Here is a 10,138-nt window from a genome sequence, read left to right on the forward strand (position 1 = left end):
AAAATTTCAAATTTTCATAGACCACCCACCATTTGTTGATCGACAACTTTTATCTTTTTACCCCTCCCAGGCAGCTATTTGGTTCGGTTTAATATATGTTTTGAGGACATATGAGTAGGTGGTGTGGGTGGTGCTGATATGGATGATGAAGTAGATAAAAATTAACAGAAGAGAATGTTGTCTAACTTCAATGAGTGAAAAAACTATTATTGTACAAACTTCAATGAGTGTTTATGCTCGGTTACTTTTTGCCTCCAACAATAATATTAGCCCCCTTACTAGATAGAGGTAATAGGACTTGCAGGTGAGTTTTTGTTCGACATAGAAAGAGGGAACGACCGAGCGTGACGTCACACGTCTTCATCGTAGCATAGGAAGAAGAAGAAGAACGCTATCTATCCTCCAATCTTTTAATTTCTACACTTTTATCGTTGGTTCTCTGATCACAAGCACTATGCATACATCATACATAGATAATACTGGTGAACTTTTGTATCACAGAAATTGTGCATACAAGTGGTTAGCACACTTGCCTCGCTTTCGTTCTAACTCTAATGGTAAATATGAGTAAGAAACAAGTGCAGGCGTTACAACATTCCCTTATCTTGCGCCATCTCCACCTCCATTCATTCCCATGGAATCTTAGGGTATGGCCAAGCCGAGAGACTTGTACGAGTAGCGTGTGCTTCCTTCTTTTCCCGTTGCGATGTGCAAGAAGAATCATCAGACATCAAAGAAGGCGAAGCTTCCGATGCAGCAAGATGTGTTGATTGACGAACTACGCCGCCTTCGAAAATTCCAAGCTCTTCGTCATCAGCCTCGTAATGCCATGCAAAGCATCTGCGAGCAGCGTGCGCGTTCCTTCTCCCATTGCCAAGGGTAAGAAGAAGCATCAGACACACGTTAGAGAAGAAGATAGAGCTTTCGATTCGACAAAACCTGTCGATCGGCAAAGAAGGAGGTCACCTTGGCAAATTCGGAGCTCTCGTTGTAAGTCTCGTATTGCCATGCAAACCATCCCTTCACCATCTTCTCTTGATCAATTAGTGAATCCCATCACGAGTTGTCGCTAGTACCGGGGGTTTGGATGGATTTCTTTTCTGGACCTATATTATAATTCCAACATGTCGAGACCCTTGATCACACCTATCTATCTATGTACACGGATCTTTTATGGTTTTCTCTTCAAAAGTTCGTCGAGCTCAACCTTGACCTCCTCGCATCATATTTCACTACCGGGCACATTGATTCCCACGTTGATTGGAACAACCAAGACACATCAATAACATGAAGAATTAATATTCATATGAGAAATGTTAAGCTTCATGGCTTAGTCGAGATCAATACTTTGATGCAAGGATTTCTTGTGCGTCTGGGCCAACTTCGAATCAATGAAAAATCAGAAGAGAGAGATCAACTTTTTTAGATTTAGTACTTACAAATGGTAATATAGACAAACTACTAAATATTCTTACCAATATATTGCTTCACTTATGTTCGTCTTGAGCTCACCCACTTTTGTTTAGTTCTTTGTCATTAACAAAAATGAGAAGTTCCTACTCTTATGTGTTTAGAGATAAAAAGTTCAATACATTATATGAAAAACATAGTATCAAATTTTATCATCATGCAATCTAGCAATTAAAGATGTGTAAGTTTAACATGTTTGCTTTTCTTGAGATAACAACTAATTGCTTCTCTTTAGACTACATGCTAGCAATTTTCATGATATACAAGTTTCAAGCTAGCAAATTTTTGCTTCCTTTGCAATGTTTGAGCTAGCAATTTTGCTTCTGTAACAAGTTAGCATATCTTGTATTTTGAGATAGGCAAGATAGTGATGTTCAAGAAGACAACTTTTGCTTCTTGAAATAAGCAAGTTAGCAATCTTTATTACTTAAGATAGGCAAGCTAGCAATCAAGTTTTTACATCTTCTTGACTTGTGCAAGCTAGCTATCTCCCCCTTTGTCATTGTAAAAAAGAAGGGAAGACCCTTTACATCGAGCCATGGTCTTATGGATGAATAATCGAATTGGAAAAGATAACAAGAAAGAGGATGAATAATACTATTAAAATCAACTATAAATAACAAATACAAGATCAAGATCAATAATACATTTCTAAAATCAACTATTAGAAATGTATTTAGACTAGAAATGTATATAAATATATTTTTTTAAATGATATTTGCATCATTTTCTCAAAAAGATTATTATGAATTTAATGTAAATAGTTTTAGTGGATATGTCAATCCTTTAGAAGATCTGTATTGACCAAACAATAAAGAATCTTTAAAGAAGAATTAGAGAATATCTAATTCAATCAGAGTTATTTTTGAAGTTAAGAAAAAAAAATAAAAAAAAGATATGTTCCTTATAATTTATTCTCAAATATCTATTTATAGATATTTTTAAAAAAATATAAACTTTGATAAATAACTACCAAAATAAATTTTAAAAAATCTACCTTTTATACGTCTAATAATTATAAAAAAACTATATATTTTTTTTATATTTGTATAATTTATAACAATCCCCCACTTACTCAAATATTTAAAAAAATTTCTCTAAGTGATTAAATTGTATTTATGAATAAAGTAATATATCTTTCGATTTAAATATTACCTTATTATAAGTATCACAAAGTGAAGTCGAAATCCCAAATAGCATAGCGGCTTTAAATTCGTTATTTCTAGTGACAACACCGATGACACCACACACATAAATACAACATTCTTATATTTCTTACAAATTCTTTCAGCCCTAATATGACCTTGGGCTTATCCAAGTTCATAAACTTTTATGAGAGAAACTCCAACTTTCAATTGAAACGACACCATCTTTAAGTTGATGTAGGTGAAGTTCTTATAGTACCTTTGTCACTATTTAAGATACTTGTCATAACTTAACTGAACTTTATTAAGAGTATAATTGACTCAACCCTCATTCTGTGGCAATCAGTATTATAATATCTTTAGATGAGATTAATAAAATATTTCAAAGTGCTGAACCACTTCACATGTCAATGACTTGTTCTTGTTAGGATCAAGAGCACTAAGAGGGGGGGGGGGGGGGGAGGGTGAATTAGTGTAGTGGAAAACTTTCGACGATTTAAAACGATGTTCGTACGATAAAAATGATTTCGATATGAAAGCTGATTTGGAAGTTGCTTTAACTTAGATCAGGCGAAGTGCAGTTAAAGTAAAGCTATGGAGGCAGTTTGCAGTTAAGATAGAGAACAGAAAGTAAATGCAAACCGAGATTTAGAGTGGTTCGGTCAATCTTGACTTACATCCACTTTTGGCTTCCTCTTTTGATGAGGTCACCGATGTCCACTAGAGGCCTTCCTTCAATAGGCGAAGGCTAACCACCCTTTTATAGTTTCACTCCTTTTGACGGGCTTAGGAGACAACCCTTATAGAAATTTCTCTCATCTCTTGAAAGCTCAAAACTTGAAAGAAAAGAGGGAGGAGAACTTCTAGCCTTTACAACACTTTTGAGCTCTAAAAATCACATAGTACGATTGGATTTTCGGTGCCCTTTCATGCAGGAAAGGGTGGGGTATATATAGGCCCCAAACTGGTTTGAATTTGAAGCTCAAAAATATCATCTCCTGGATTTCCGGGGTCCTGGCGGTACTACCTCCTGACTGGGGTAGTACAACCGCTTGGTAGCTCAAAGACTAAGCCTCTAGGCGGTGCCATCGCTTGACAAGGGTCGTTGCACTGCCCGGTCTCTCTCGGAGACTAAGCCCAGGCGGTGCCACCGCCTGATTGGGGTGGTTGCACCACCCAGCTTTCCTAGGAGACCATCTCCTGGGTGGTGCCACCACCGACCCTGGCGGTGCCACCGCTTGGCAAGAATTCTGGTCCGAATGGGTTGATCCATTCTGTCACGAATAAACTTTGAAACAGGATGTTTGATGTAATGCTTATATCTGTCCGTGTCTGTTGGCATGTTCATGCCTTGTACAGCGTATAGAGGGGCAGCCGAAGGCTTATAAGTCCCATTTTAGTTGGGTTGGTGGCCTCTTTAGGCTTGTAAATAAAGGTTGTGTCATGTGGACACGTGCGAGAGATTTTCGGTCTGTAATGGACCATTTTACCCTTTATTGTGCCACTGTTCAGAGCTTGTAAAGTCTGTTTGTAATTTGCATTGTCTATGAAGTGTTTTTCGGAGATGTTTGCTTGTGGATCCTGATTTAGGCATTCTCTCTAACCCGTTCTCTCTTTTGGTGGTCCTAAGGGACAATGGGAAGCTTCGGGGAGGCTGACCTTTGCAGACGGACACGCAAGGGTGCCGCACGACTTAGGCAAAACCAGCTAAGTCCGTGTCATATGGTATCAGAGCGGGACAAGCACTCATAGAAACACTTAGCATGCAAACGTGGGGGACCTAGCGGGACTGCGTTGAGGGCAGTCAGCACACGCGCGACCGTTTAGGGGAAAACAGGCATGGAGATGTAGGGAAAAGGAGTCGCTCAGAGGAGCGGGCATCTGAGATTGGCATTCAGAGGAATGGCCAGCCCTTCGCGCAAGAGGCACCACGAGAACAGGCAAGCTTGGAAGAATGTAGAGAGCACAAAGGTTGGGATGGCTGAGTTTGAGCTACGGCTCAACGTTGACAACCATACTTGATGGTGCTCAAGGCAAGCGAGGCGCTTGATAAAGGACGAGACCATCCAAGGTGGAATGAGTTGCTCAACGACCAAAAGAGTTATGCAAAGCTCATAGAGGTGAGGGGAATTGCTAACTCGAAGAATTTGGTACTCATGCATGGGCTTGTATGCGGACGATGGAATGTTCATGGCCATCCCAAGGCGACCGAAACTCGGCGCCATGGAGCATTGAAACTTTCTCTTCGGCATGTGAAGGATACGTCCGTAGGAGGCTGAAGTGTGCAATGAGTTCAGCATGTTGCTGCTAGTCATAGGTACCCAGCAAGCCAATCACGTGAGTGATGGCACGTGTGACTTGATACATAATCTTTTTGCTTATTATATTTTGGCGTATATCACTTTATAACTATTGCATAAATGCATACATATATTGTGATGTCCTTGGATTTGTGCAATGGGAATCGGATCGTGATGAGATCACGATAATGAGATCGATTCACCTTTAAACACATATCATAAATAATCCCGGTCATAGGTTACTCGAGAGGGACATCGTGATAACCGGATAGACTGGTGTGCTGTATACCCGTCCATATGATGGATGCAGCTAGTCTCATAGCTGCTCGTGTAGGGACACTAGGGATACAGTACAGGTGCTCATTGGAGAATGAGTTCACTTATTGATCCGCTTACGGAATGCTGGATGGTTGATGATGCCTTATTGTCAGACAGCGATTCCGTAGTCCTAGTGGTGTATCTGGTCCTTAGACTTGAGACACCAAGGATGTCCTGTATGAGTGCTGCACTCTTTGATACCAGACTTATAGGTTTGGCTGTCCCAGATCTAGTACAGCTGGTCATTGGGAGTGGTAGTCGACCTTACGAGGGCTATTGAGTGTCGATAGAGGATCATCCACTCTCGGCGTCATGAGAGGAATATCCCATGTGTTCTTACTCAGACAAATCCCTGGCCAAGGTCATTCGGGTTGAGAGAGAAAGAGTTCTCCGGGAGAATCCGATTAGAGCGAGACTCGAGTAGAAACCGTATGGGTCTGACAACACCATGCTCGATATACGGTCTCTGGGATATTAGATGGATGAGGGACTATAGGTATATGGTAACTGAGGACAGACAGGTCCAATGGATTGGATTCTCCTGTATCATCTGGGGACTACGGCGTAGTGGCCTAGTACGTCCGTAGTCGATGAGTCGAGTGAATTATTACAGAGATAATAATTCACTGAGTTAGAAGGAGTTCTGACAGGTATGACTCACGGCTAGCTCGATATTGGGCCTAGAGGGTCACACACATATGGTAGGCATTGCGATGAGTAGAGGTTCGGATATGAGATATCCGACGGAGCCCTTGTCTTATTGGATGCAGATCCAATACCCACTAGGGAAGGACCCATTAGGGTTTGACACGGGATCTCTATAAATAGGAGGGATTCACAGCCTAATAGGCTAGAGTCTTTGCTTGCCCTTCCTATTCTCCTCTCCCTCTCCACCTTAGAGTAGGCCTGGAGTTTTGAGGAGCGTCGTCGCAACCCTGCTGTGTGGATCACCGCTAGAGAGGAGGACGCTTGACCTCCTTCACCCTCTCCTAAGGATCTGCAAGGAAACAGGGATATACGATCTCCCTAGGTAACACAATCTCTATACGCAATTTTGTGTTTTGCGGATTTTGCGCACCAATCTTCGCACGATGACGAACATCTATTTGGGAATCGGGGATTTTTGTTTTCTTGTTCTTTCGCTGCGCATATGATGTCGCCCCCCCATGATTTCCCAACAGTGGTATCAGAGCCAGGTTGTTCGTGCGAATGATTGGTTTTGAACTGCGTGTGTTGTGTTTAGGAAGAATTTTGACGTCAAAATCGTTGACGCAAAAGCAAGGAAGAGCAGCAACAATTGCTGCTCTCGATCTGCATGCCTGTAGCCACCTGCAGCGGCAGCCGTAGCCAGGCATCACAGCGCCGGCGCATGCGCAAGCGCTGTGCCTGCAGCAGCCGCCCGGCGGTCTGCTTGCAGCAGGCTTGCGGGCAGCGGGGATGGCAGCGCGGGCTGAGGCACCGCAGGGCAGAGGCGCCTTTGGCCGCTGCTCCCACGGGCAAAAACCCCGCAGGGGCGGCCGCCAGCGAAGCAGCACCGCCTGCGGGCGTTGCCCCGCCGGTAGAATTGCCTGCGGAGGTAGCGGCGCCCGAAGGGGGCGCCCACTCGCAGCGGCAGCGCCGCCAGCGGGCGTGCAGCCTGCAGGTGAGGGCAGTGCACTCGCCCCGCCGCACAGGCCGCCGCCGGCAGGGTGGCAGCGGTGGCAGCAGCGAAAGGAGAAAGGGCATTAGGGTTTTCTGGTCAAAAGATAGTTTTGCCCCTCGAAATTTGAGAAATTCCAGTTTCTGTCTTTTGTCTAAATTACGAAAATACCCCTATAAATTCAGAAATTCTCTACATGTCCCTTTTTTCAGAAAATATTAATTAATTAAAAGGTTTAGTTGATTATTATTTTTTATTATTATCTAGTAGTCCTACATTATGATGATTATTTATACATGTGATGTATGATGTGTGGACGGATGATCATGGACCGTGTGATGTGTGTACTTGTGATTATTATTATTGAGGTCTGCGAGCCTCCATTATATTTCTCGTTTATTCTCGGGCCTGCGTGCCTATGATTAAGTTGTAATCAAATGAGGAGGCGCAGCGGGAGTGTGGATGCGATAGCGGGACCCACGAGACGGACGATCGCGATGCATGAAGATGCATCAAGATGTCGACGGAACCGACGAGGACGAGATGGACGATCACAGGGCATGGAGATGCACCGTTGCACACATAGATCTTGATGTGAGTGATTAGGCCTACTGGCTCGGGCCTAATCACATTAGGTTGTGGTCCATGATCATCTGGTGTGATTGCTTATACACATATTAGATATGTATATATATTTGCATGCGATGTAGATATATATTAAATATGTATATGTGTGACATGTCATATTAGGAGACCAAATTATAGAAACATCTCTCGATAATATTAAGTCGGTAAACGTGAGGCAATTAGATTGACCCACGTGGCCTTCCATCGTTATGAGTAGGAACCGATTCCCGGTGTAGGTTGAGTTGGTCGAGTCCCTCGAGACTCACCTATATCGCGATTCGCTATCTTGCTTACGACATAGAGATGTCACCGGTGACCTGAGGGCATGGTATGCTTGGTCGAGTCCCTCGAGGGTATATCATCAAATCAGACTCATCTTGTATCGAAGGTGTTGACTTAACCGAGCATCATGGTTGGTCGAGTCCCTCGAGGCCATGGTGATTCGGAGGCCGAACAGGACGGGAATCACAAGGAGTTGTGATCGGCAAGAGTTGCCTACCTTTTAGGCTTAGTGTGATTGGTCGAGTCCCTCGAGGTTACACTAAGACGCTGATTGGATCCTGATCCCCACTAGAAGTCTGCCGGAGACTTCCGTTTCACGTGTTGAGGGTGTCGCGTGACTCATTAGTAAAATAGTGGGAGCATATTAAGATAGAAGTCCATATCTTGATAGTTTATTTCTTGCAAAATCTGCATGTTATTCATTTCTGCTACATCTTTATTTTCAGAAAATGTCGCTTTTAAATCCCTTACGTGGCATACTTGATGTCAACCGCCTCACTGGTCCAAATTATACGGATTGGCTCCGTAACTTGAGAATTGTTCTCACAGCGAAGAAAATCGTGTACGTCCTTGATACAGTGATGCCTACGCCCGAAGAAGGGGCAAGCGAGGATGAGATCGCTCGCTACGTGAAGTACATTGATGACTCCACCCTTGCTCAGTGCTATATGTTGGGCTCTATGACTCCAGAGTTACAGAGACAACATGAAAAGATGGATGCCAGATCCATTCTCCTACATGTCCGCAAATTGTTTGAGGAACATGGAAGGACTTAACGATATGAGATATCCAAGAGCCTTTTCCGCGCTAGGATGACTGAGGGGACATCGGTTCAGAACCATGTCCTAAAGATGATTGAGTGGATAGAGAAACTCACAGGTCTAGGAATGGTCCTAGAGGATAACTTGTGTGTGGACATTGTGCTTCAGTCCCTACCAGATTCCTTTTCACAGTTCATAATGAATTTTAATATGAACAAGCTTGAGGTGACTCTCCCAGAGCTCCTCAATATGTTGAGGGAGGCAGAGAGTACTATTAAGAAAGAGAAGCCAGTTCTCTACACTGGTGAGACCAGAAAGAAAAGGAAAGCAGAAAGGTCCCTTAAGAAGGGAAAGGGCAAGGGTAAACAAGATAAAGCAAAGGTTGCTAAGAAAGACCCAGCAAAGGACAAAGGCTAGTGCTTCCACTGTGGTAAAGATGGGCATTGGAAGAGAAACTGCAAAGAGTACCTTGCAGAAAGGGCGAAACAAAAGCTTGATGAAGCTTCAGGTACATTCATGATCAGTCTCCATTTGTCAGACTCTTATGATAACACATGGGTATTGGATACCGGTAGTGCTTATCATATATGCAATTCGTTGCAGGTTCTAGCAAGGCCTAGGAGACTAGAGAGAGGCGAGATGGACCTCAAGATGGGTAATGGAGCAAAAGTTGCTGTATTAGCTGTTGGCGAGGTCACCCTACATCTGCCTAGTGGAGCTTTTATTGCATTAGATGCATGTTATTTTGTTCCTTCTATTATCAAAAACATTATCTCCATTTCATGTTTAACAGTTAGTGGATATAAATTTATTTTTGAGAACAATGGTTGTTCGATATTATTAGATGATAAGATCATCACGAAAGGAACATTGCATAATGGTTTATTTATGTTAGACACCACTCCACATATCATGAATGTAAATATGTCCAAAAGGAAACGAGATGAGTTGAACAGTACATACCTATGGCATTGTAGGCTAGGTCACATCCATGAAAGAAGGATTCAAAAGTTGCTAAATGATGGATATTTAGATCCATTCGACTATATGTCTTATGCAACTTGTGAGCCTTGCATTCGTGGAAAATTGACCAACTCTCCATTTAGTGGAATTAGAGAGAGAGCCACTGAGTTGTTGGAACTCATACATAGTGATGTATGTGGACCCATGTCAACTCATGCCATTGGAGGTTACTCCTACTTCATTACATTTACTGATGATTTCTTAAGGTATGGATATGTGTACTTAATGAAGTACAAGTCCGAGGCCTTTGAGAAATTCAGAGAGTATAAGAATGAGGTGGAGAACTAGAATGGAAAGAGTATCAAAACTCTTCGATCAGATCGAGGAGGTGAGTACTTAAGTACAGAGTTTACTCAGTTCCTCAAGGACCATAGGATATTATCCTAATGGACACCTCCTTACACACCTCAGCACAATGGTGTCTCTGAAAGGAGAAATCGTACTTTATTAGATATGGTACGGTCCATGATGAGTTTCGCTGACCTACCCATCTCATTCTGGGGATATGCCTTAGAAACCGCAGCTTACCTTCTGAACAGAGTTCCAACTAAGTCGGTAGTGTCTACACCATAT

Source organism: Musa acuminata, chromosome BXJ3-5 (genome assembly GCF_036884655.1).
Source record: "Musa acuminata AAA Group cultivar baxijiao chromosome BXJ3-5, Cavendish_Baxijiao_AAA, whole genome shotgun sequence".
In the NCBI taxonomy this organism is placed as follows: Eukaryota; Viridiplantae; Streptophyta; class Magnoliopsida; order Zingiberales; family Musaceae; genus Musa; species Musa acuminata.